Source organism: Heterocephalus glaber, unplaced genomic scaffold (genome assembly GCF_053883595.1).
Source record: "Heterocephalus glaber isolate CG9 unplaced genomic scaffold, H.glaber_assembly_v1.0 deba00001504, whole genome shotgun sequence".
NCBI lineage: Eukaryota > Metazoa > Chordata > Mammalia > Rodentia > Bathyergidae > Heterocephalus > Heterocephalus glaber.
The window spans coordinates 61809208-61836601 of record NW_028258324.1 but is presented as its reverse complement, the minus strand read 5'-3'; the positions used below and the strand labels follow the sequence as shown (position 1 = coordinate 61836601).

The 27394-nt window shown below is 49.6% G+C and overlaps 1 long non-coding RNA gene across 5 annotated transcripts; it reads right to left on the bottom strand.

Moving 5' to 3' along the window:
• Positions 1-560: 560 nt before the first annotated feature.
• Positions 561-20645, bottom strand: LOC101697645 (uncharacterized). 5 transcript variants are annotated; one of them, XR_015441013.1, is made up of 5 exons: positions 20015-20637; positions 13641-14723; positions 13023-13157; positions 12138-12558; positions 6035-11824 (listed from the first exon to the last, which is right to left on the bottom strand). It is a non-coding gene; the product is annotated as an uncharacterized LOC101697645 (long non-coding RNA). The 5 variants fall into 5 exon arrangements; XR_015441015.1 differs by lacking the exons at positions 13023-13157; positions 13641-14723 and adding an exon at positions 561-6020 and having other exon boundaries at positions 11096-11824; positions 20015-20620; XR_001182733.3 differs by lacking the exons at positions 13023-13157; positions 13641-14723 and having other exon boundaries at positions 20015-20223; positions 20525-20645.
• Positions 20646-27394: the final 6749 nt, after the last annotated feature.

The window sequence follows — 27394 nt, the reverse complement described above, 5'->3', positions numbered from 1 at the left end:
TCAATAATGAGGTCAGATTAAGGGCCCAGCTCTCTAAATCTGTTTTCTGCAGGCATTTGAGCAGCGACAAGGGCTGAATAAAGCGCACCTCAAGGAGGTGTCTGAGGTGGCCTGCAAGTCACCCTCAGCCACGAAAATCCATCCCAATATCCTGTGTTTTTGTTGAAACCCAATAAACGTGCTCAAGATAAACACTCCCAAGCAACCTCCGCTCATCCACCCATCCAGAAAGGGAAGCCGAGGCCCAAGAAAACATTCCACTGGAATCGGAGCCCTCCTGCCAATCAGCCTCCCGCAAGTCCTGGCCCTCCCTCCTTCCAGGGCTCCCATCGCTGTGAGAATGGGCGGGCGTGAGCACCAGGTGGCTGCCTTAGTGCCACTGGCTGAGCTCGTACCTGGCTGAGCTCATACCTTTCCGGAGCAGCCTGGAAATGCAAAGGAAATAGAGCAACCACACACTTTTGAGAAAGAACACCGTTACAGGACGTAATATAATCTAACTTCAAGATTTATGTTAAAGCTACAATAATCAAGACAGTGTGGTATTTCACAACAAAGACAATAGATCACTGGAACAATATAGAGTACAGAAATAGATCCCAAATATATAGTGGATCAATTTTCACTGACTGGGCACAAACAATTCAGTGGAGAAAGGACCATCTAGTCAACAGATTGTGCTAGAAAAAGGGATAAAGAATGAAGGAAAAGAGGACTTTATTTATGCTTCACATTACAGGCAAGAAATAAACTAAAATAGATCTTAGACCTCAATATAAAACCTAAATTTGTAAAATTTCTAAAAGAAACATAATAGAAAAACTTTATGTTCTAGGATTAGGCAAAAATTTCTTAGATACAACACCAAAAACACAGTACTGTACGTTAATAGCAATTAATAATTGTACTTCAAAATTGAGAACTTCTCTTTGAAAGACACTATTTTGTTTTTGTTTCATTTTGCTTTTATTTTTTTTTTTTTTTTTGAGACAGGTTCTCACTATGTAGCCCAGGGTGGCCTCAAATTTATGACAATCCTCCTACCTCAGACTCCTGAATGCTGGGATTATAGGTATGCAACACAATACTCTGCAAAAGGCACTGTTTTAACACTAAAAAGCTTTGGAGGAAAAATAATTTGGAAAAAATATTTCCAGTTCACAAATCTGACAAGGGAATCGTGTCCAGATTATATAAAAAACAAGCTAATTTCTTTTGTACGGTTATAACAAAATACCTGACTCTGGATAACGTAAAAAGAAAAGAGGTTTGTTTGGCTCATGATTCTAGTGGCTGGAAGGTCCAAAGACCGTGGTGCCTCACTCTGGCTACACTACCACAGTGGAGAAGTGGGACCCTCCCACACAACCCTGGCAGAAGGTGCAAGAGAACGGAGAGGGCCAGGGCCGGGGATTTAGCTCAGTGGTTCTGCCGCCTGCCTTGCAAGCACAAGGTCCCAAGTTTAATCCCAGGTACAAACAAACAAACAAACAAAAAAAAAAACACCACAGAAGGGCTGCTCTCCTGGCACAGCCCGTGCTTCGGGGAGCAAACTGGTCCTCTGAGGAGGATAGTAATCCCTTCTGCAGGTGCAGCCCCATGGACCAGTGGGCCCCCATCTCTGGCCCCAACACTGCTACCCTGGGGTCATGCTTCCAGCACATGAGCCTTTGGGAACAAATCACATTCAACCATAGCACAAACCAGTTACCAAACCGGCAAAAGATGCCCATGGAAATCTTATCTCACTCAAGAAGAATGCAAAGACAAATAAACAAAAAAAAGATGCTTCTTACCACTGATCACTGGGGAAATGCAAATGCAAATCACCACCCTAGGTTGACCTCCCATAGTCCCAGGAGAATGTCTAAAACTAAAACATGAGCCCAGCTGCATGCTGTGAAGATGGGATGGAACCAGAACCTCAAACACCACTGGTAGAATGTAAAAAGGTGCCAACTATTTTGAAAAACAGTTTCTTTAAAAGTTAAACACATGCCTGACCTAAGAGGTGTGATCGAAAAACACAGTGTGTGCTCAAATAAAAAACAACTTATGACGATAAATGACACATTGCCATGAATCCCTCTCAAAATACTACCTCTTGTTTTAAACACGCTTATCTCATCATTCTTGCCACTTGCTGAAGCAGCTCTGGAAGTCCTCTTTTGTGAGGCTGCCTTGATATCTTAAATTGATTCAAAACTTTGATCTTTCATGGTGATTTTGGCTTTGGGGAAGAGCCAGAAGTCACACAGTGCCAGATCTGGTGAATAAGGAGGAGGAGGACACGCTGTCATGTTTTACCAGCCTGCCTTTCTGTTAGATGGCACTCAGCAGCAGCATTCCCTGCAGTTTTGATTACACCTAGTAAAGACACTCAGAAAAGAGGACTTCCAGAACTGCTTCAGAAAGTAGCAAGAAAGATGGGATAAGTGTGTTTGAACTGAGGAGGGTATTTTGCAGGAGATTCATGGCAGTGTCCTTGGCTGTAATAATTTTAATTTAGACTCTCGCTGTTTCAGTTGCACAACGTAGCCTCCTGGAAATCTCCCATCATGCTCCCAGAGTAAAGAAGGCGGCTGAATCCCAAGGGTAGGAAACCAGATCAGGATAGGAAGAAGTGAGGCCGCTGTCCCAAAACTCCACAGGATCCCCTACCTTGCGGTGTGGGTCCTTAGGAATCTAAGGGAGGAAAGCAATGTCTCCCAGTAGACAAATATACTTCCTAAAACTTGTGATGGGAGGAGGCTGGGAAGAAGGGGGAAATGGGTGGATCTGATAGAGGAGATCTGAGCTTGCCAATACATTCTTTTTGAAAGCAAAATTGCATTTCTGACCTTGTTGGCTGTGGGGCTGGGCACTGGCTAGCTCTAACTTGGAGCGCATCTTTGAATGTTCCTTTCCCCTGCTTTCCCAATCTTACCCATCTTGGACCAAAAGCCTGGGCCCCTTTCTCTGAGCAAGCTGGCAAGGCTCCTAAGAACTTGGGAGAGAAAAAAGGTGCAACAGCAGACCAAGAAAGTATCCTTGACATTTTTTCATGCTTCGGGATCTCAACTTCTTCTCCAAAGAGAATAATCGTGTAACTCCTCCATCCAGTGTGTTCTGAGACATGAGTTAAAACTTGCCCCTATTCGAAGTTTATCAGACAGATCTACAGGCTTTTCCGGGAGGATGTTTACAAAGGACTTCTAGTCTTGCCAAGAAAAGAGGGAGTGAAGCAGATAGGGCTGCTGAGGGGCGGCTTCAGAGGCGGTGAGAGACTGAACATAAAAGGACCTTTCTTTACCTTCTCACAGGTTCCCTGCGGGCCAGTGATGGCAGAAGGAACAGCCACAGGGGCCGACAGCTTCCTGGGGGACAGGTTCCCCCCAATCTCCGGGCAGTCGCAGGCTACGGTAATCTCCCTCTTGTTCATTGCAGAGTTGGAATCAGTCCAGAAACGAAAGCCTGTAGTCCTATTTCTCCTGACCATTCTGCTTCCTTTAGTGTCACTTCATTTCTTTCAAAGGGTGGGGGACACCTCTTAGCGATAGTGTCCCAGCTACATGACAGCTTAGCAGTGACCATGTGAGAATTAATTATCTTTTGGAAAAAGACTTCGATCACCACCCTATCTACCCAATCATGTGGTGCAGGCCTAGGACGTTTTGAGCACAGGTTCGTTTCAGTGATAGGGTGATTTTTGCACTGTGTACCTGTTAAGGTATTGACGACTCTGAGAGTCCTGACTGTAAACATCTAAATGCATTTGGTTTATTAAGTTTGGATTCACCAGTGAGACATTGCCCCACATACTCAAACATATACCAATACACCATTAGCTCTGAAGAGCGACTTCAATTAGTGAATCACTTTAGGATTTAAAAATAATTTTTTTTGGTTTCGTTTTTCATTCTAGAGAAGCAGTACTTCTGCAGCCAGCCCTCAGAAGCAATTTTTCTCTCTGATAAGCGTGACATCATTTTATCCCAGTACCAGATAAGCTTTCATCATCATAATTAAGGGGGAGAGAAATGATTTCCCAGTAAGATACATGACAAGTTGTATAGTTGTAGTTAATTTTAATTAACAAGCTCCATTTTTGAATTGTTAATCTCTATTCCTTTCCTTTTTGTCAAGACTAACATGAAATGGATTTCAACGAGTTAGTTCCCCCCTCCTCCTTCCAAGAGCTATTATATTTCAGGTGTCTTAGAGGGAAGAAAATGAATTTATCCCTTTTTTATTTTTTTTTAAGCTGAAGTCTTGAACTATAGGAAGAAAAAGACCTTGTTATTCATGGGAGCCTCTTTAGGGGTTGAAAAAGAAACCCTAAAATTTCTGCCTTCTGGGGTGCATCCATGCCCAAAGAGGGGGGTGCTGCACATTTTGGGGGGTCAGTATTCAGCAGGGCATTGCTGCAGGGGCCCCCAGTATATAGGGAAACCACTTTAGGCTCTCAGTTCTAGTCCTCAAGTCATGGGACATATTATCATGAAAGAAATTGGGAACCAAATATTAAGTTTTGTGGCTCTGTTTTCAGCAAACACACACGGATCATTTTTAAAGACTATTTCAAGAGCAGTTTAAGATATTCAGTATATTTTTTAAAAAAAGAAAAGCCACATGTTTCAATATATTCCCCAGAAAGAGCTTCCAGAACAAAGAGTAGCAATAAGATGACTTAAACCAAATCCTAGCTGGGCTTCCTGGTCCCAAGTTACTTCCACCCACACCTGGGGGCTGGTGTGATGGAAAAGGCCCATTCCCAGGTGAACTGTCCCCAAACCTCCCCATTCTTGCCAGATCCCCAGTATCACCATCCGGGGAGTGTGCGTGTGCGTGCGCACACGCGCGCGCTCACGCGTGTGTGTGTGTGTGTGTGTGTGTGTGTGTGACTTCTGAATCAATACAGTGCTGTCCTGATTGAATGACAGAGGGTATTGTTCTGGTCTTTCAGTCAACGGGTTTCAATCTCGGGAACACAGAGGTGGCTTTGAAGGAGGTCATTACAGTGCATGTGGCCTGCACTATACCCTGGGCTTGAGTTGTATGACAGCAGTAGATATGCAGAATCTCCCCCAAAGAATGAAATCAACATTTCCCAATTAAATTTCAAGCCCCCCCAAAAAAAAGTATGGACTGGGGATTTAGTTCAGTGGTTCCACCGCCTGCCTCGAAAGCACAAGGTCCCAAGTTTGATCCCTGGTACCAAAAACAAAACAAAAAAAACAAACAATTTTAAGCCTCCACTGATGTCCACTCCACGGCCACTGAAAACCCAAACTGTCATGGTCACCTGGGATGAAGGGACCCAGTCCTTCATCATCACCAACCCTTCTAAGCTTTGAGTTTAAGACTTCTGTTCACCACAGGCTACTTTTCTTAAGTGATAATGCACATCCTCATTGTCCGTGAGTCCAGACCATTACAATAGTAGCTGCCTTTTCCCGAGAGCTTCCTATGGGCCAGCTTCAACGACACGCTGAGGTGGACGGCACTGTCGTTATTCTACAGATGGGAACACTGAGGCTCACAGGGCTCAGAGAGAGCCACCAAAGTCCCTTGAGTAGGAAGCAGACAAGCACAGGCTGTGGAAGGCAAGTGGGTGGAGGTTCCGGTCCCCGTGCAGCTGTTCCTGGTGGACCCACACGGTCCGTCATGGGCAGCTCAGGGGTCCTGGAGCCTCTGTGAAACATTGGCAATGTCATTAACACCTCCAGGTATCTCCAAAAGCTGTGACCAGCTCAGAGACAGGAAACTGCCTGCTAAGCCCCAAGCCAAGGATGGATAGAACAGCACACGCAGCCCCCTCCACTGGCAGGACACTGGGAAGGGAGAAACTGGAGCTGGCTCAGGCACCTCACTCACAGCTCCTTAGTTTCCTCACCTTCCCCAGAGCCTACTCCTACTGCTTCAGCCTTCACCAACAAATACCAGAGAAGTCTGTTTTTTTTTTTAATTCCCTCAGTTGTGTGATGTTGCTAGCACATGACCCGACTGCTTCTTGTCTCTTTGCAACAGCAGCTTGGGATCTGAAACCAAGGAATACAAAGAGAGAGGGGGGTCATCAATCTTCAGCAGCTGTCCTCAACTGCACAGTCTCACGCTTCCGGTGGGGGTGGGGCTGCGGAAGAACCTTGAAACAAATCTTACCCGAGCTACACAAAGGAGTTGCTGCCCAAAAATCTCAGAGGAAAGTAGATGTTGAAAAATAGGTGTTCTGTCTGATTTGGGGTTTGGGGGTGTTTTGTTTTGTTTTGTTTTTTGAGACCAAGTTATACTAAATCACTATGAAAATTACTATTTGAGGACCACCGTGAGCTGCTCCTCTCCCAGGTGAAAGGCCTAGGAGCGTCCATTTCTGCAGAGAGCCATCAGGGCTGGCCTGGGTCTATTTGTCCCTGTGTCCTCAGAGTGCCCGATATACCCTGAGACACGCTGGCACCAAGGACACTTCCAGGTGTGGTCTGGAGCCAGCCTAAAAGAGGCAAGAGCGTTAAAAAATAATAAAACAAAAGTAACGTCCACACAGGGATAGGTACCACCAGGGAGGAAGCTGAGGGTCTGGTGAAGTTTTAGAACCGCCGGCTGCATGTTAGGGCTCGGGGTCCCCTCTGGCCTGCCCCCCAGCCTCCATGTGGCCCCGAACATGTCCCCACGTACCCTACAGCACTGCCTGAGTCCTGTCCACAGCCTACGCGCTCCCCCAGGCGACTCACGTTACAGATAAGCCTGTGCTCTTGGCTTGAAATATTTCTCTTCTATTAAAACAAGGAATAACGTGCATGCCCCTTCAAAATACCTATGTTATGCACACATTGGGAACCAGCACCATGGAGTGCGTGCCTCGGTTTAGGGCAGGCCTAGAACAGAGTCCGCACCACCTGGGTTCTGAGCCTGACCCTCCGAGGACATTCGGGCCGCGTGGCAAAGCAAAGAGCAGAAGTTCATCCAGCGCCAGGGCTGAGGACCCAGCAACTGTCACCCACAGTCTACAGCTGCGAAGCTTCATCAGACAAAACAATCTCCTGGTGAGCTTACAATGCGTGTTAAAAACGTGCGCACACAAAATGAAAGTGTGCTGGCAGAATGCCACTTTTATCCATTGTATGTACTGGGTTTCATATGAAGACTATATATCATGCTGCTGCTGCTGCCACCTCTTCTTCTCCTTCTCCTCCTCCTTTTCCTTCTCCTTCTTCTTTTGTTTTGTGAGACTCAGTCTCACTATGTAGTCCAGGCTGGCCTCAAACTGCAGCAATCTGCCTGCTTCAGCCTCCCAAGCACTGGGATTACAGATGTGCACCACTACACCTGCTTAAGTTTTTAAAAAGACTTTTTGTCTCCAGAAGTTGCAAAGCCCCTTCCTAGCTCATTAGAGAGAGCCCAAGAGAGCCAGTCAGCGTGGTGGCTCATACCTTCAGTCCCAGCCACTTAGGAGGCTGAGGCAGGAGGAGAGTTGAGCCCAGGAGTTGGAGATGAGCAGGAGTAACATAGAGTGACCCTGTCTTAAAATAAATTTTAAAATAGAAAATAAGTCCTTTCACCTCTTCCCTGGGACCCAGCCACCCACCTACCCATAAGCAGGTGCTGACTCTCAAAAGATAGGTATGAAACCAGGTCGCTGTGCAGCATAGACAGGGGGCTCTTGTAGTAGGAGGACAGAGAGGCTCCTGGAGCTCACACCACACTCACTCCATCCTTTTCTTTGAGGCCAAAGGATGTGGAGTGGGGTCTCATCAACTGGGGTGAGCCAGCCATCACAACGCAGGTAGGAATGGCTTCCCTAGAATCATCCCTGTGTCTGCAGAGGGTGTAGAACGGCACCAGGCCTGCCTCAGTCCCTTCATGCCTCCACAGCAAGGTGCCACACCCTGGTGACTTCTTAACAGGAATTTCTTCCTCACTGTTCTGGGGCCTGGGAAGTCTAGGAGTAAGGAAGGTTCCGGCGGACCTGGTGACTGGTGAGGGCCCACTTTCTGGTTTATCTGGTTTCTTTTCCCTGTGTCCTCATATGGTGTGAGGAGAGAGCTCTGGCCCCTCAGCCCCTTCAAAGGTCACTAATCCTATTCATGAGGTCTCCACCATCGTGACCCGTGCTGTGGCTTGAATGTTTACATCCCCTCAAAATCCATGTTGAAACTTAATCCCCAACTCGATATGAAGAGGTGGGGCCTTTAGGCAGTGATTAGACCCGACGAGTTCTGTTTTCTAATCCCATGAGGGATTAATGCCTTCTAAGAAGGCTGGAGGGAACTAGTTAAGCCTTTTTGCTCTTCCAAGTTCTGCTATGTGAAGACACAGCAACGGCTGCCATCTTGGAAGAAGAATGCAGCCCTCACCAGACGCCAAAACATCCAGAATCTTCACTTTGAACTTCCAAGCCTCCAGAACTGAAGAAAAGGATGTAATTTTGTTGATTGCTGACTCTTGGGTATTTAGTTATAGCAGCAGGAATAGTCTAACACACCGCGTTACCCCACTACAGCCACTGCCCGGGACCATCAAATTTAGGGTTAAGCTCAACACGTGAGTTTTGTGGTGCATAAGCAAGCAGTCCAGAGCAAGGCCACAGGGCCCCTCTCAGCGACCCAGACCCTTTACAGATGAGGACCCCAAGGCCCAGAGAGGGAAGTGACCCACCCAAGGTCCACCTCTATGGCCCTTTGACTCTGTAGCCCCAGTTCTGCACAGTGATCCCATCTTGTCCCTTGGGATGGTGAAAAGCTCTGAGGTGAGGGCTGCCCTTCCTCCTGAAAGATGGTGCGACATACACGGACGATGATTTGTATTTCAAATGTGGCTAATGGCCCAGATGAAATGATAACGAGGAAGCCACACATGCTCTCAAAGTGACTGCTCACCAGAGTGAACATTAGGCTCGATTTGAGCACCCCTATTAGCTGTTTCAGGGGGACATTATGGGGATGTTTCCTGGGCTTGCTGTGATGGATGTGGCAGGGTCAGCTGCTGAGGATAAAGAAACATCCCGGAACGTCCAGCAAGATGAAATTTTATCAGTTACTCATATGTGAGACTTTGAAAGGTACCTGTAAATCAAATTACTTCTACAACGAAGCAGCTAATTATAAAAATTATTTTTTATAATGCAAGCAGTTTTACCTTTATCGCTCTGCCTTATAAATCAAAAGGCATTTGGAGAAGGTGGGTTTTATTTATTAATTGTTCGGGCGCTGGGTTTTACTAAGGTGAGTGATGCCTGTATGAAGAGCTGCAGGTCTGAAAGGTTCCTCAGAGACCCCCAGACCCAGCCCTTCACTTTCACGAGGCAGCTGTGACCCAGAGAGGGGAGGTGACCGTCCTGAGGTCACACAGCAAAAGCACTGGAGCCAAGACTCTGAAAACTCTCCTAGACCTGTGTCAAGGCTTTGTTAGACCAACAACCTGCAGAGGTCCCTGGCTAAGAGTTTCAGGAATGGTAGTGAAAATACAACTGTATGAATCCTTCCTGGGGTTTTTTGTATTTAAAAATAAAATATTTTTACTGAATTATTTTAGTTCAATTCCAAAACAAAAATTTTAATAGCTTTCAATAAGGCATTTGCAATCAAACCTGAGGGAAGGAAGAGTGCGTGTATCATGCATGCACATGTGCACGTGTGTGTGGTCTGTGTCCATGTGAGACAGGGTAGCACAAGAACACATGATTCGGGTGAAATCAAACCTCATACACCTATGATCACTGAAGAAGCCATGCATCATGGCTCACACCTGTAATCCCAGCTCGAGGGAGGCTGAGGTAGGAGGATCACTGGGAATTCAAGGCCAGCCTGGGCTACATAGTGAGCTCAAGGCCAGTTTGAAGGACATAGTGAGACCCTGTCTCAAAAGACCAAAACCAAAATCAAAAAAGGAAATGCTTCAAGGGCTTCATGTTTGAAGTTTGTGCATCACCAATGGGTGCCCTAAGAGGTGAATACAAACTCCGAAGCACCTAGGGCCTGTGGGCATTCCTGGGATTTAAGAGAAACCTCAAAGTGCACTCGAGGGCCCCCTCTGCAGTGCCCAGCCCTGGACCTGTGGCTCAGAGTCACAATAGTAAGAGGAAGAACTCGGCACCTTGACTGCATCTATGTCTGCAAAGCAGAGTACCCCACCTACATCATGGACTGGGTAACTGGGAACAGAGGGAGCCCAGCTGGGGTGTGGGCCCCACGTTTCAGTGTGTGATGCCTGTGGTTAGAAAAAGTGTCTCCAACTTGTAAACACAGCAAATCTGATCTGGAAGTCCTCGAGAAAACATAAACACGCAGCCTCACACAGCAGTGTTTATGCTGTGCTGCCTGGTAAGATGCGCTTAGAAGGAAAGGGCTTGCTCAGAGGTGCTTTTCTTTTTAAAATAAAACTCCAAGAAGGGCTTGGGACAATGAGGACCCAAATGCAACAGAGAAACTACAAGTGCTTGAGAAGCGGCTCGAAGCAGGTACTGGCCATAATGTCACATTTATCCGGCTGCCTTCTGCACCCCCAGAAATGCTGCTTTTTCCAAAAAGTCAGTTGCTTTGAAGTGGAAATGAACAGGGCTGGAACAGGCCCTAAAACAACATTCTTCCCCCAGAATATGGTCTCCGTACTCTTTGAGTTCCCAAACCCATTCTGAATTTGTAGGAATGTGGACCAGGAATTTGGAGCCTGTCACTTTGTTTAACCAATAAATAAATGAGAGGCACAGATGGGGGAAGAGACTTTCTTAAGGTCACAGGCTTGTTGGTGACAGAGGCAAAAATAGGACAGTGATTTCCTGATTTCTGCTGGGTGTTTCAGGGTTCATTCTTTCCAAGGGATGTTCTTTATCTACCACGGTGGCCCAAGGGTGATAGCTCAAAACTGTGATGTGTCAGCCAGTACCAGCTGCATGCCACAAGGCTAGCTTGAAAGAAATGCCACGTGATTTTTCCTCTTGTTTTTTCTTGTTTTTTGAGACAGGGTCTCACTATGTAGCCCAGGCTGGCCTCAAACTCCAGGTGATCCTCCTGCCTCAGCCTCCCGAGTTCTGGATTGACAAGTGTGCGCCACCACACATTTTCTAAAAACAAACTGATTCTGCTCTGGAGACCCAGCTCACTGGGTTGGTGGAGGAACTCACCATTCCCGTCCCCAGTGAAAGGCTTGTCCAGAGGCCCTGGAAAGGTCCACGTGCAGAGGTGACAGCCACTCCAATGGTTGGTTTCCAGACCTCACAGACCAGGTTCCTGAGGGCCTGCAGCCCTTCCACGTGGCCCATGCAAAGCTGGGACTCCCCGTTCCGTAGGCTCTGCTCCACCCTGGGGTTTCGCAAGGGCATGAAGCCCAAGGCCTCATTTTCCCTGGGACAGACTCAGTCCTGTGCTCTCCTCTCCTGCAGCCTTCGTTCAGGGCTGCTGTTGCTGCACCGGATTGCTTGACCTTCTCTCAGAGAGGCCAGAAACCAGGAATGAGGATCTTCAAGGCCCTGCATCCAGTCCTGAGGCACGGAGTCCCGAGACAAGCAAGCCCGGGGGCCTGGCCATCCTCCCGGAAGGACACGGGAAACACAGTCGGATCACATCTCCATATCCTGCCGCTCAGATAGGCGCTTTTGCCCCGCGGAGCTCACACCCTTCTGGAATGAAAGCCTAACCGGGCGCCAGCACGGCCTAGCTGGGGTTGCAGGCCCCGTGTCCAGCGCCCTCTGACCCTGGCCAGGCCACCATAGAGCAGCGCCCCTGAGTCCCCTGCAGGTCGTCCCTGCTCCCCGCTGGTCTCACATCCGGTGAGCCTGGGTGAACACGACCTGGGGAGCCTGCACCGCCCTCTAGGACTGAGCCTGTTGTTTTTGCTCACTCAGCTGCAGGGTCTGAAAAAAGAAGACCAAAGATCATAAACAATCACCCTACTTTTGTTCTGCCTCAACATTTGAAAGCGTTCTTTTGGGGTTTTTGGAGGGGGTCCAGTGAATGATGGAAAGAATTATTTGAATTCCTGAGGGCTGTGTCATTCGGGTCTTTGTTCTGGTGCCAAGACTACCCCCCCACACACACACACTGGGCCGCTAATCTCTGTTTGTCTCCTCACCTGGTGCCTGGCTCCATTCACACCTCTAACTGCACTGTGCATCCAACTTCCTCCTCTGTGTGTGTGGGGGGGGGGGGGGGGAACAGGCCACAAACCTACAAGCCCGTGACGGTCATTCAATCCCTCAGCAAACGTTGACTGAGCAGCTACAACGTGCCAGGCGCGGTCCTTGGTGTGTGGGGCTCCAGGTGTAAACAGAGTCCCTCCCCACGGAGCCCCTGCTGTGGAGACAGAGGGGTGAGCACGGTGATGCTGAACAGACACGATCTGCGTCTGAGAGGACGACCCTAGGTACGGACAAGACGCTCCAAGCAGGAGGACAGCCTAGACCCCTCAGGACCCCAGCGCCTCTCCTGCCAAGGGTCCGTCCACAAAGCGCCGTGACACTGAGGCGCGCACCCGGGTGGCTGCTCTGAGGCGATGGCGCATCTCCGCCCACGGCTTCATCTGCCCTCGTGCTCCGTGTGCCCTCTGCACATTGCGGTGTCTCGCTGGACGGAGGTCGCCCGGGAGCCGCTGCATGGGAAGAGAGGCTGTCTCTCACCCACCGCTTTCCCTCCCACTGTCTCCTCTCCCACTTTCATCCCAGAGCCTCCATTTTTCTCTTGTAAAACCCAAACATTAACCCAAAGAGCTGGGAGCCCGGGTTGGAGAGGGATGGTGCAGTCCTTCGTCAGCAGGAAGTGAAATTGGCCACTGAAGCCAGGCGCTCCAACTTCCTCTGGGGGAGGAACATAAAAACGTCGCCAGGGGCACTTAAAGAACAATAGAGACGCTTGCTGCACAGGACAGCTTACTGTGAGGCTAGACCGAGCAGCGCTGCACCCTAAGGGACACCCTCGTACCCCTGCAGGAGCATAGAATCGAAACCAGGTTTTCCAGGATGTCGGTGACACCCGGAAACAGCTACTGACCCGCCCCTCTCAGCAGACCCTGCCGACCTGGCCACCCGTCCCTGCCTCAGGCACCCTGTCCCTCACCTTGCAGCTACTAATGGGTGACGCCTGGAGCCACAGGGGACCCCAAACACACGCCAAGACTCTGTTTCCAGCCCACTGGCAAGTGCGACCTCTCGTCCCAGTTCTCCAACCCTACTTGTGATGGTCTCTCTCCCCCTAGGAATGCAATTTGGCAGTTTCTGTCAAAATAAAAGTGAGCCTGCCCTTCAGCCCAGTAGTCCCGATTCCAGTTATCTTTCTACAAGTTTATAGATACGAAACAAAACAAATATAAAGGTGTTCTATCACAGCATTATTGATAATAATGAACAAACAACAGAAATAATTTTTTTTCTCTTCCTGGAGACAGGCTTTTGCTATGTAGTCCGGGCTGGCCTTGAACTCACTATGCAGCCCAGGCTGGCCTTGAACTCATAGTGACCCTCCTGCCTCAGCCTCCCCAGTGCTGGCATTCCAGGCACGTGCCACCCCGAACCGTGTCTGGAACTCAGTTTTCACTTCTGTAAATGGGGGCCGTAGAGATTGGGGAGCTCAGACCATGTGTGCTTCCGGACAGCACCCCAACAATCTGCTCTGCCAGCTCCCCACAGGCAGGGGCCACCCCAGTCTGCCACATCACAACCCCAGACTGTCACCCACCTTGGAAAGCCACCCCTCTACTCCATGACCTGCAAAGTCCTCTCCAGCCCAGAGACAGCCAGGAACAATCACTTTAAAAGCTCGCCGTAAATGACATCCAAGTCATTTGAGGGCGCGGCTTCCTTTGAAACAACAACCAGAGGATCTGAGAACTCTTTCCAAAACTGACCCTCAGGATGGGAAATACAATCCACATTGATAAACCGAGCTGAAAAAAAAAGTTTTTTCCCTTTCATTTCCCTTCCACTGCAACTCCCTAAATATCTCCAGGAAGGGTTAGCGGGTGGGGCAGGGAGGGAAGTCTCTCTCCCCAGAGGCAGAGGAAGGTGATTTATCACGGAGGTCACTGCGTCCCTGTCAGGGCCTGTTACAGCTCGCTAAGCGCCAGCAAGCCTGGGGATTAAGGGATCTTTCCTTGGGAAGGCTGTGCTAAGGGAGGGGGAGGAGAGGGAAGGGGAGGGAAAGCGGGGGAAGGCAGTGCAACCTGGCTCTTTTCTTTTTATCCCTGGAGCTTCCTAGGGCCCAGTCTAAATCCTGGGACCTGATTCTGTTTGTCTTCCTTTTCTATTCTCATTGCGGATGTTCCATCCTCCTCTGCCCAAACTCAGTGTTTATTTATGGCAGCGAAGTAGAAAATTGTAACGTCTGTAATTGTCACTGGTTTGCTGGTTGTGTGACCACCTGGTTTGCAGGATCGGGACAAAGGCAGTAAATCCCCCTTCAAGGCTGCAGCTGTGTACTTTGGGAGGAGGAAGAGGAGCAGGGGAAGTCTAGGTGGCTTTTGTTTGTCTCTGTGTGTTGTTCCGTAAGAATCATTTCGAGTTGAAATTATTTTAATTGGAACAATGAAGCCCCATGCATTCTCTCTCTGTAGTACAAGTCCGCACTGGAAGAAGCCTTTTTTTTTTTTTTTTTGCAATGAAATGGCCTGAAACTGAGGAATTCCCCAATAAACAACTTCATACTTGATTGGCCGTGTATGTAGTTGGATGTGCTGCTTCCAGATGTTTTCCAAAAAGCCCAGGCTCTGTGGCACACGGACGGCTCAAGACTTCCCCTGGTTGGCTGAGACCCCACAGTTGCCTGAGCAGAAAATTATTTTCTTTTAATTTTACAAAATGCCACGCTCAACATGCACCTTTCATCCAGAGAGCCCTAAGATGTTCAAAGGATCCAGACTTGCTGACCCACCCCCTATCCTCCGAAGTCACACGCAGAAAATATTTAACATCTGTACCGCGATACCACCCAAAAGCGCTAAATTGAAGGAAGATGTGTTTCTTGCACTAAATTACCAAAGGAATTTTCAGAGGAGAGCTCAGTTACCTAGGTTGGACAGCAGCACTGGAAAACAGTTTTGAGAGCACCAGGGGACTGAGGGATCGTTCAGGCAGCCTGAGAGATGGGCTCATACACTGTGCCTGTCTCGAGCACCCCACTGGCTTCAGTGTAGTTAAAAATAATATCTGAGCCAGACATGGATATACACCCATAATCCCAGCACTCAAGAGGCTGAGGCAGGAGGATGGTGGTGAGTTCGAGGCCAGCCTGAGCTACGTTGTGAGTTCAAGGGTCATATGTGGCCCCTTGGAGCTGAGAGAGGTCCCTGGCTGGCCGCTGACAAGGGAGGGGGACTGCCCGGCATGGCCAGAAAGAGCACTGTCAGCAGCTGATAAACTTAGATCCGGGCTTCTCAGCCCTGTGAACACCTGGACTGCAGTCTCGGGGACCCCGAGCAGAGAGCCTGACCATGTGGCACCTGGACTGTGACCAACCTCTGGCATCTGTGCCTGTGCAGCTCAGGGTGATGTAAGCTGAGCTCTGTGGTGGCTGTGACACTGCATTAGAAATGAAGCCCAGCTGCAGACAAACTGGGACAGCTGGTTTGATGGCGGGGGGCGGGGGGGGGCCCTGCTGGACAGCAGATCCTGCTAGGAGGTCTGGCTGCCTTCCTGGAGGAAGTGTCCTGCCTTGAAGGAGAGAGGGTTTAGAAGGGGTGGAGGGCTGAAAGATACTTGAGAAGGAGGACACAAGCAAAAACAGAGATGGGAAAAAGTAAGCTTTGGCAAGGAGACACCATCAGGGACCCACTGAGACTTAAGTGCCTTGGCACCAGCGTTTTGTAACTTCTGCTTTCAGAAAGGGTCCGTTTGTTGATCATGAAAATGGAGAGGAGATCAGGGCCTGTGGCTGCATTTTTGTTGGTTTGGTTTGGCTTTTTTGAGACAGGGTCTCACTATGTACCCCAGGCTAGACTTGAACTCCCAGCAATCCTCCTGCCTCAGCTTCCTGAGTGCTGAGGTTACAGGTGGGCACCTCCACACCCAGCTCACATGGCTGCATGTCTTGTGTGGCACCTGGCACTGGTGGGGTTCACCCTTCTCCTGGACACTGAAGTTCCTAGGGGCAGAGGCAGGGCACACTCACATGTGCAGCCCACTGTGAGTACATGCTCAGGAAGGACCCTCCACCCACACGAGCCTCCCTTCAGACCTGGCCCTCCCACAGTATCCAGAGGTCCCTTAACCTCCTGCTTGGGACCTGGGGCTCCCATGAGTGTCAGCCAGTCTCAGAGCTGTTTCATGACAACTGGATGACCTGGGGCCCAGGGTTTACCTTTCTGTGCCTCAGTTTCCTCATGTTTAAGAAAGGTATAATAGAATCTAGGTATGGTGGTGCGCATCTGTAATCCCAGCTCTCTCGGAGGCTGAGGCAGGAGGATTGCAAATTTGAGCCCAGCCTGGACAATTTAGTGCCTTAGTGAGACCCTGTCTTAAAATAAAAAATAAGGAGCTTGGGATGTAATTCAGTGTGAAGGCCCTGGGTCCAATCCCAGTACAGAAAAAGAGAGGGGGTCCCAGTGGCGAGAGTGCCCCATGGAGGTGGGTGGGGGACAGGTGGGCAGGGCAGGGGCTTCCCAGGGAAAGCTGAGATCTAGATGCCCTCATAGGTTCCTGTGCCCTGCATCTGGGCCACACAGCGTCTCTCTGGCCCCCACTTGCTGTTAGTTGTAGAAGCTCTGTGACTGAGTGTGATGGGGAGCCAGACCACGACTCTGAGCTGGCGAGAGACAGCCTCCTGCCAGGCCAGGGGCAGCTGCAACCGCCATCATCCTAAAGTTCTCATGGGCAGAGGTCAGGCATCAAACTCAGCAAAAATAAACCTTCCAGGAAATTTCTGGCCCGCCCAGTTTCCAAACCCATCATCTCAGGAATGTTACCCAAGCAGCAGCCTCTTTCCCTATATCCAACTTCATTTCTCAGTCTGGGGCAGTTCTTATTCTGGCGTGAAGCTAAGGACACACACACACACACACACACACACACACACACACGATTGAGAGAGAGAGAGAGAGAGACAGAGACAGACAAAGAGAAAGTGAGGCTCCATTTACTGTGGGGATCTCAATAGGGAAAGTCCATAAACTCATTTTGATGCAATTAGTGTTCAGCGTCTTCATTTTCTTTTTTTTTTTTGGTACCAGGATCAAACTTGGGACCTTGCACTTGACAGGCTGGTGGCAGAACCACTGAGCTAAATCCCCACCCCTTCAGCTTCTTATTGAAATATTATTATAAAAGATTCTACATCAGAAGGGCTGATGACTGGGGCAGGAGAAGGTTCACTTCTGTTAACTGAAAGAAGTGCAAGAAGTAGGATCCTGTCGGCCCATCAGGTAGGCCATGATGCAGTGTTTGTTTTCCTAGTCATCAAATGAGCAGGACACCAAAAGCTCCCTAATGGCCAATGTAGCTCCTCATGAGGGAGCCCTTGTGTGACAATAGGGTTCCATCATTATAGGAGGCTGTACTGGAATGGACCTTGGTCTGCCTCTGCATCTGCACTGCTCCAGATGTTCCTATGACTTATCAGCAAACCACTCTGATCACAGCAGCATGCAATAGCCATTGTTTGAATACCTGATATGGAACCTGTGGGACCAGATTCAGGAAGGGCTCAGCTGGGCGATTCTGGCTCTGCCCTCTCATCACTGCATCTGTAGAGAGGCTTTGAAAGCCATGGCTACATAGTGAGTTCAAAGCCAGCCTACACTACATAGAGAAACCCTGTCTCAAAAATAAAATAAATAATAAATAAACAAACAGAGGAAAAGACTCCTTTATCTGGGTCCCTATATACTCATCTACATATCTTCAGTTTCAGACCAGTACAAAGATTAACCCTGTTTGCATGTACCTACCTCTAGGTAGGCCACTTACTCTGTGAATCTCATCATCATCTTCTCTTTTGTTTATTTTCCCTTCTCATTATATCTGCTTGGCCAAGCAAGGCACACACTTGTCCATCAGCTTTCCAGACCCTTGACTCGGGTGTCCAGAGCATGTTCTGCCCCTGGCTCCATGCAGGGCCAACCCCCCAGGGCCAGGACTCCAGCACCCAGCAGATCTTGGAGGCTGCACTGATGACACCCTTCCCAGGTGGAGGAGCCGAGGTCTGACTCCAAGGCGTGAGATGTCACACTGAGTGCCACCAAAACTCTAACTTCCTTCAACAACAGTCCCTGTCTCAATGATCCTATTCATGAAATTCATTTTTAAAATTCTTTGTTTGGCATTTTGAGACAGGGTCTCACTAAGTAGCCCAGGCTGGCCTCCAACTTGTTGCAATCCTCCTGCCTCAGCCTCCTGAGTGCTGGGGTTGCAGGCAGCCGAACATTATGTATCCATTTTGAGGACATTCTCAGATCAGTAGATTCCAGGATAAAGATTTTAATCTACAAGTGTTCCCAGAGAGCAGGATACTTAGTCCTCAAAGACAAAACATCTGGACGGACGACTGAGTTTGCCACTTAAGAAATGATACGGACATTACTGTAGTTCAAAGGGCCTGAGAAGCATCCAACCACCAAACCCCAGGTGGCCTGGACCTGGGGCCGGGTGGGTTCTGCTGCCTGTGAAGCTGCTTGTGATGTTAAAGATGTCCCCAGAGCTCTGAGTGGGGCAGGATGGCCCCATCCGGTCTGACGCCAGAAAGCCCACAGAAACTGAAAATAGGGAGTGGCATGGAGACATGCTGCCCTCTCAGACTCAACTTTGTCCACCAGCCTCAGAGGACACAAGGAAGGGCCAGGAAGAAAACTTTCAGACAGGTCACTTCTCCTTTCCTATCCTCTGTGTCTCCCTCCTCCTGGCCATCTTGGTGGGCAGCTGTTATGCATCGATCCTTGTGGGTTAGGACAGCACAGAGCCAGGGAGACTCGGTCCCTACCAGGGTGGCTCAGGGTCTGGTCAGGGAAAGGACGAGATACACAGGGCAGGCAAACTGGCTCCTGCAAGAAGCCAAGAGGGCAGGGCTGGGCTCCCCAGAGAGCGCAGAGTCAGCCCCAAGAGGGACCCTGCAACCTGCACCCTCAGGGGACACAGAGAGGAGGCCACGCCACCCAGAGCTGGCCCCATGATGCCAGGGTTCTCTCCCTTCCCTCGCTGCTGACTCCTACATCATTTTTGGAAGTAGAAGTAGAAGTCCACAGATAAACTTCTAAAAGAAATTCATTTTTTCCAACTAAAAACTGCAAAGTGTACTGCCCCAGTGCCTGTTAAGAAACATGGGTGTTCTGAGACCAGGCCACTCAAGTCCCTTCTGGCTCACTGTGTCTGAGTCTTCAAAGTTGCCCCTTATCCTTACCATTCTTAACATTATTTCCCTTATGGTCCTTTCTAAAAAATGTGTCCTAACTCTGTATTTCTTTTTCTACATTTTGTACATCACTCCGGGATTTTTGTTTCATGTTTTTAAATTTTTCAAGACAGGGTCTTGCTATGTAGCCTGGGCTGGCCTTGAACACTTGGCATCCTCCAGGAGGCAAACAGAGGCTGGTTGGGGACCAGTGAGGCGAAGGCTGAGAAGCAGCTACCACCACCTCCCAGGTAGAACAGGTAGCAACTCCCAGAAGCCTCTGCTCAAAATGGCGCAGAGCTGCTGGAGAAACTGACACCGACAGCAGAGAGGGTGACAACCTGGACCCAGCTGGGCAGGGGCTTACCTCAGACACTGCTGCAGCTGCCAGTGTCTGGAGGGCAGGTGCTCTCTGTCCAGCTTCCCAGGTCGGTTCCTGCTCTGGGCAGGCAGCCCCGCCCTCACCTGTGGTGTCTGCTGCCCACTCAGCCCCTTTCTCCTGCCCCAGGCCCCACACACAGCTCTGCCCACGCGCCCCATGATCTGCTGTGCCTACCCCACCCTTCCGGCCTCCTGGAACCCATGCACGCAGGACACTTCAGGACACCTCTGGTTCCCCCTGTATCTCACTAACTCGCATTTCTGTCCCAACCCCACCCCTCTCTCTGTTTCCAGTGTGCCCTAGCAGCAATGCTCAGGGTGCTGAATTGCATCGAAGCAGAGTCTCCAGCACTCACCTCCATGCCTCAGTTTCTCCTTCTGTGAGATGCGTGTAACAGGACCCTCCTCACAGGGACTTGGCGACAGCTCCACCAAGCCCTAGCCTGTGGTCTGGATGCAGTGTTAGTGCTGAGCAGCACCTGGGACCATGGGCCACCATCTCCTCCTGCTTTCCCAGAGTGCTCTGAAGCCCCGTGCTGCCTTTTTGCCGGGTTCCTGGATCCTCCTGAAAGCAAGGATTTGCTGGTCGGGGTAGCACATGCCCTGGAGAGTTTGAGCCCAGCCTGGGCTACATAGCTGGACCCAGTCTCCAAAAGTAAAAGAAGGGCCAAGGATGTAGCTCAGTGCAAAGGCCCTGGATTCAATCCCCAGTGCTAAGAGAGAGAGAGAGAGAGAGGAGAGAGAGAGAGAGAGAGAGGGAGGGAGAAGCTGGTGCTACAGGGTGAAAGAGACTTTCCAGAGAGGCCACATTCAGTAAATGCAGAGGCCAGTGAGTGCACATGTGCTGTGAACCCGCTTGCATCTACCTTACTCTGAAATAAAGACAGTCCCACCGCATCGGCTGTGAATCCCAAAGAGATCATCTCACTGGCAAAACAAACATTCTTTCTTTTTTTCTTCCCCAATGATTCGATGGCTATTTTTCTGAACTTTATTTCTGTTGGAAGCCAGATGTGGTGGCACACACCTGTAATCCCACCACGTGGGAGGCTGAGGCAAGAAGATCGAAGGTTGGAAGCCAGCCTGGGATACAAAGAGTTCAAGGCCAGCTTGGACTAACTACATGTTGAAACCTTGTCTCGAAAAAATAAAACGCATTCCAGTGTTTTTCTCTTGGAAAGCAAACACCTTCAGAAAGCCCAGGGCTGGGGATTTAGCTCAGTGGTTTCACTGCCTGCTGTGGAAGTGCAAGGACCAGAGTTCGATCCCGGTAGCATAAAAAAAAAAGAAAAGAAAAGAAAGTCCATATGGGTCCCAGAGGTAAAACTCAAAAGCAGTCCAGCTCAGGAGACCTTGGCTGGCTGGACGAGAGCCCCTCCAGTGTCTGAGCGAGCCGGGATCTGGGTCTCTCCACTCCAGGGAGGGATAGGAGCACACTACACCCAGGACAAATGGCCCAGCCCTCGCTCCGAGGACAATGGGAGGAGAACACACCTGGAGTCTCCACCACAAGAGCGCAGGTGGAGGGGGAAATGGGGTGACTTCACCAGGAGATAATTTGGCCAAACACAGAAAGGCCAGAAAAATCCACATTTTATCTGCAGTGTAGACAGGTAAACAGGCAGAGCGGAAGGAGATAGATTGTGTGAGACAAACTTGGACCCAGAAACACACATACACACACTTCATGTTAAATTAGACTTCATTTCCACCCCTCGAGGCAGAAATTATAATCTTACTGAAATTACAGGGGTGAAGCCAAGGACAGTTACACAACACTGCACCCACCCTCGCCATGTGTTCGTGCTGGGCAATCAGCTATGGTAGCAGCTTTGGCGGGTCCAGAATTCAGGATCCTGGCACCTTTTCTCTTAAGAGGCCAGGGGGCCTGTTGAGATCAGGAATGTGGCTGTTTGTTTTCCTGGGGAATCAGAGCCTGGGTGGGGACAGAAGTGAGAGTCTTGAGACCCGTTGTCCAGCCAGTCTGCAGTCCTGGCCCCTCAAATCCATACATTCTCTGTAACTGCTTTAAATTTGGTGACTGGAAAGAGAATCAGGCTGGGTCATCATGAGCTTGACCCCTTTCTAGACCCCAGGGAAGGGGTTTGGGGAGGGTTGGGGACTAAGCAAACCCCCCAGTTCTTAAAATTTTTTATTTCTTTGATCCTGAAACTTCCTACCACTTTGGTTTGGAATATTTGTAAGGCCAGGGGACTGACCTGTGGCTCCTTGAGTTCTTTAGTGGGGAAACAGTGATTTTGGGAAGGGGTGGAGTCAATCAAGATAATCAAAGACTGCTTTTCAGGACCTGGGCCTTCACGCCATTTAAACTTGTGTTGTGGAGAATGCACTGTAGCTTGGATCATCAGTGATCCCAAAGGTCTGTGTGATAAAGGCTTGGTCTTCAGTGTGGAGCCACTGGAAGATGGTGGAGCCTTTAAGAGGCCAGGCCTGGGGGGAAGCTTTTAGGTCATTGGGGGGCGTGCCCTGTGCCCTAAGACCCAACCCTAGTCACTTCGTCTTCCTCATCCTCTCTTGTGCTTCCCAGCCATGAGGTGCACAGTGTCATGTTCCCTCTCTGTGCAGGCCAATCAATCATTACCTGGAACCTCTGAAACTGGGGGCCAAAATAAACTTCTTCTCTTTATAAATTGATGTCCTCAGGTATTTGTTATAGAGACAGAAAGTTGACTGACACAAGATGCTAGCTTTGGGTCCAGCTTTACTGAGATCATGACCAGGACATATCCCGGTAGGGCTTCAGGTGCTTGTGGGTGGAATGATGTGATGGGTAGACCCCAAGGGTTTCCCGTGGTCCATGCATCTTGGTATCCATGCCCCTCTGGAATGCTCTCCCCTCAGGTGTGGGCAGGACAGTGACTTGTTTCTAGGGACACACAGAGGATGTCACCCCCATAGTCACACTGCATAAGGTGTGATGCCCATCTCACTGGTCTGACACCCATCTCTCTGTTGACTGCCCCCATGCAGGCTTTGGTGGGGTCGGATGCCATACAGAGAGATCTCTATGGCAGAAGCTGACAGTAGCCTCTGGGTGACGGCCCACCAGGTGACAAAACCTCAGCCCAACCTACAAAGAATCCCCAGTGCTGTCCACAGCCACATAGGCCGAAAGTGGATCCTTCCTGGGCCAAGCTCCAGATAAGGCCCCAGCCTCGGCCCACACTGGGATCAAAGCCTTCTCAGAGACCCAAAAATGAGCATGGATGTAGACTAGTGAGACTGCGAGATGACAGATCTGGGTTGCTCCAAGCCACTAAGCGTGTGGTCACTCATTTTGTGACCAGAGATAATGAAGGCAGTGGTGGAAAGAACCTTCTAGACTCTACATCTGTGAGCATGAGCATGACATTCCTGCATCACACACGTTCACGTGACACAGACAAGCACTTGTCAGGAGCTGTCCCCATGCTGCATGGAGAATCATGTATCTTTCTGGAACTCCTAGGTGCTTGATGTGTGTTTAGAGTCTCACTTCATTTCCAGGCTTTTTGCTGCCAATGGCAATCACCAGATTCACACACAGAGATCTTTGCTCACACACACAGGTCCTGTGGTGAACTGAAGTTAAATAGGGAACAACCTGGAAGGAAATGCATCCAGCAGGGAAGAGAGCTCCCGAAGATCTCCTTGGTGAGAAGCAGGAGACTTCAGTGTGATTGTCAGGGTTGTTGGTTCTGAGAGAAATAGTCAAATAGAATGATCTGCAAGGACGTACACAGCCATAGGAGGAATTAGTCTGGCAAGAGACTTGGAATGTAAAGTAGTACAAACCCTGGGAATCACTATGGAGATTCCTCAAAAACTAAAACTAGAAATGCCATTGGACCCATCTAGTCCTCTTCTAGGTATCTTCACAAAAGAGTTAAAGATGACCTATCACAGTGATCCACACACACCCATGTTTATAACAGCACCACTCATGATAGCTAAATCTTGGAAGTAGCCTGTATGTCCATCAGCAGATGAATGGATACAGAATGTGTGGCATTTACACACAATGGAGCACTACTCTGCCATGAAGAAAGATGAATCTGAGTCACATATAGGAAGATGGATGCACTTTGAGACCATAATATTCAGTGAAATACATCAAATGCACAAGCTTAAATACCCCATGGTTTCTTTTATGTGAAAAAACCCAAAAGATAAAGAGCAAAATAAAAGATAGATAATAGGAAATAGGGCGGTAAGTGTTTTACGAAAGGGAAGAGGACCCAGAGGTAGAGGAAGGGAGGGGGATACAAAGAGAACAAGGTGTGCTCTGCGCAGGAGCCAACTCCGAAAAGGAACACGATCATCACAAGCCACAAACATGTACTGACAAAAAAATAGAAGTTGAAAAAAAAGAGGCTCCTAGTTCTGCACTAAAAAGTATGTCCCTTTATAAGCAGGAGTTTAATAGCTGGTAAATACTGCGCTTCGTTTTATTACAGATTTGCACCAACGGAGCATGAAGGGGCTTAGTAAGTGGATGTTAGTACATCTTGTTCCTTTCCAAGTTTGCTTTGCTGGAGCCCCAACATCCCCTAGGAATAAAATCCACACTGTAGACGGCCCCACTTTGGACAGGAAAGGAAGGGGATGGAAGTTCAGCCAGTGTCTGAGGTGGTGGCTGCCGGATGTCCCGGAGTGGTGTGAGAAATCCGATGCCAGCGTGTGCCTCCAGAGGTGAGGGCCAAGTGCCTGGCTGGGAGAAAGTCCTCACTGTCCTGGGAGACTCGGAGGGTGCTGAGGGGCGGTGGGAGCCAAGGAAGTCAGAGCATTCTGGAAAGATCAGTGCTGGGCAGGGCGAGGGGAGGCTTAGTGAATAAACGAATGAATGAGTGAATGAATGAAGCCCTAATTCCTGCCTGAGAGGCCTAGCAGCATCATTACCAGGGGTTCTTCTCTCTGACTCTGACCCTTCTGGTCATCCTTGAAGGAGGAGTAAGACCCAGTACTGCCCTGAAGAAAGTTTCAGGGACAGGCAGACAAGTCTCAGGAAGGACAGAATAGAATCCCAGGAATAAAGGCAACAGGGTGTCCTCCATTCAAAGTGGCTGGAGCACTTTTTCTTGAGCGGGTACTTGGCATTGAACCCAGGCCTTTTTCGAGAGAAGGTCTCACTAAGTTGTCCAGGCTGGGCTCCAACTTTCGATCCTCCTGTCTCAGCCTCCCAAAGTGCTGCATCACTCCTACCTGAGCAAGGGGGAGTTGAGGCCTTTCACAAATGGGGGATCCCCAGGGAACCCTGCAATACCCCAGCCAAAGCCTAAATGCAGCAAGGGGTGAACTGACATCTGGTGATGTGTTCACTTTAGCTTTCAGAGTCTCCTGTGCTGTGGCCCCTGCAGAAGGCCCTGGGCATCGCAGGCTGAAGAGGAGAACAGTGTCGGAATGCTTGGGGTCCGACCTCGACCTTGGTGACACGGGGCCCCATGTGCCTTCTGCAGAGCCCACTCCTGCTGCGGTGCCCTACCTGGCCCTTTGTCACCAGCTGCCAGAGAACTCAGAAAATCAAATTTATTTCCTGACCGCTGTCGCAGCACCCTTTGTGCCAAGGTCTCTCAGTGCTGAGATTCAGGCGGAAGGTGAAGGCCTCGGGGTATACAGCAACAGCCACCTCTTCCTGCCACGCCCTCCAGGCCAGTGGCCTCGGGGACCTTCCCAGTTCCCCTGAGTCCTTGCTCACCTGCGAGGGGCCGGCCTGAGGGGTTATTTCCTGTCTTTCATTTCTTCTTTCTCCCCTTCCTTCCTTCCCTCCCACCCTCCCTCATTTCTTCCCTTTCTTCTTCCTCCTCCTCTGCTCTCCCTCCCCTTTTTCTCCTTCTTCTTCCTCTTCTTTCTATGATTTTGTAGGGAAATAAATGTCTCTCTTTTTTTTTTTTTTTTGTACCGGGGATTGAACTCAGGTCCTTGTGCTTGCGCAGCAGTCGGCGAAACCACTGAGCTAAATCCCCGGCTAAATGTCTCTTATTTTTAAGGAAAACTGGTAAAAGAGTGATCCAGAGGGGCGCCCACTCACAGCAAACTTTATTCTTTATACCAGCTCTAAAGCTTTTGCAAACTCTTCTCAATATATCAACACTGGCACAGCACTCTGTTTTCCTCCACCTCTTTTTAAAATCATGAGGAGTTGGAGGTGTCACTCGGTCCTTCTGGGATCAGAGAAAGTAGGTATAAGGTAACGACCCCTTTGCTCAAAGCCATCCTCCCTTTGTGCACACCCGTGTGCCTCCACACATGCACACACACAAGTGCACGCTTACACACCTGTGCGTGACCAGGCCTCGAATGTTTACACCTAGTGGGAGTGGATCGAGCTGCTTTCCAGGCCTGGCGGGACAGAAATGCATCTGCCAGCGCTTTCCTCTTCTGACCTCTGAGAGCTGGGGTCCGAGAGACTCGGGGGGGGTGTGTGTGCGATCACTTGGGAAGTCTAGGGACAGGGGCGCCATGTGGGGCTCAGAGGAATCTGCACCGTGTTTTTTCACGCCGGTTCAGGAGCCTACAGATTATATCTATGACTGTACCAGCCCCGCACTGAGCAAAGACGTGTGGTTTAGATGAATGTCGGTCACATGCAGGGGCCTGACATGATCTCCATATCTCTCTCTCTCTCTCTCTCTGTACTGGGCATCGAGCCCAGAGCCTTCCCCAGCCCATTTTATTTTTTTAAGACAGGATTTCACTAAGTCACTAAGTTGCCCAGGCTGAGCTCAAACTTTCGATCTTCCTGCCTCAGCCCCCCAAGTAGCCGGATTACGGATGTGTGCCACTGTGCCTGGCTCTTCATTATAAAAACAAAGTTTAACATTTAACCTAATGGTCCTTCAGATGAAGGCTCAAAGCCGGCCTCCTCCTTCGGAATCCCTTTGTGCTAGAAGTCCTCCAGAAGAAGCAATTGGGTGAATCCTGCAGACCGGCCTTGGACAACTGGAGTGTGTCCAGGGGAGGGGAGTGACAGGGAAGCAGGGTTCGGAAATCACGGTGGGAACCCAGGGATCAGAGGAGCTGGGAAGAGGGGAGCTGTGAGCAGAGGAAACGCCAAGGAGACTGAGCTTTCCGAGTCCCTGGAGACTGCACTCATGGAGGGCCTGCAAAGTGCCCAGAGGACTGATGCGCAGCCCCAGCCCCTCCCAGAGTGGTTTTACCCCCAAAGCTCCCTGTGCCTCTTTCCAGCCTGCCCCCCAAAATCGCTGTGCGGATCTCTGTTACCGTGGAGTAATTTGTGGGTTTGGAACTGAAATGAAATCATGAAGGTGTATTCTTGTGTGTCTGGCTTCTGCCTCCTGAGGTTCATCCATGTAACTTGCCCAGTTCTCTTGTGGAGTAGTATAGCTAGGGTTCCCTGGTAAGGGTCTCAGACAATTTGTTTACCTTTGTTGATGGGTCATAGTGCAAGGTATATACCAAATACCATTTTATTTATCTATCTATTTATTTCTTCTTGGTTTTTTGAGACAGGCTGTCTCTGTAGTTCAGACTGGCCTTGAACTCACCAGCTGTGGCTAGCCCAGAATTCACAGTGATCCTCTTGCCTCAGCCTCTAGAGCACTGGGATCACAGGTGAGACCATTTTAAACATGACTGCAAAGCTGGGAAGGCCACAGGTTGTGGAAATCGTGGTCTTAGTCCACACAGGGAAGAGTTCCTGGGACCTGGCAGTTTCTAGGCATTGTCCCCACTGTTCTTAGCAAGCACAAGTTACCATGGATGGGCAGGAGGCAGAT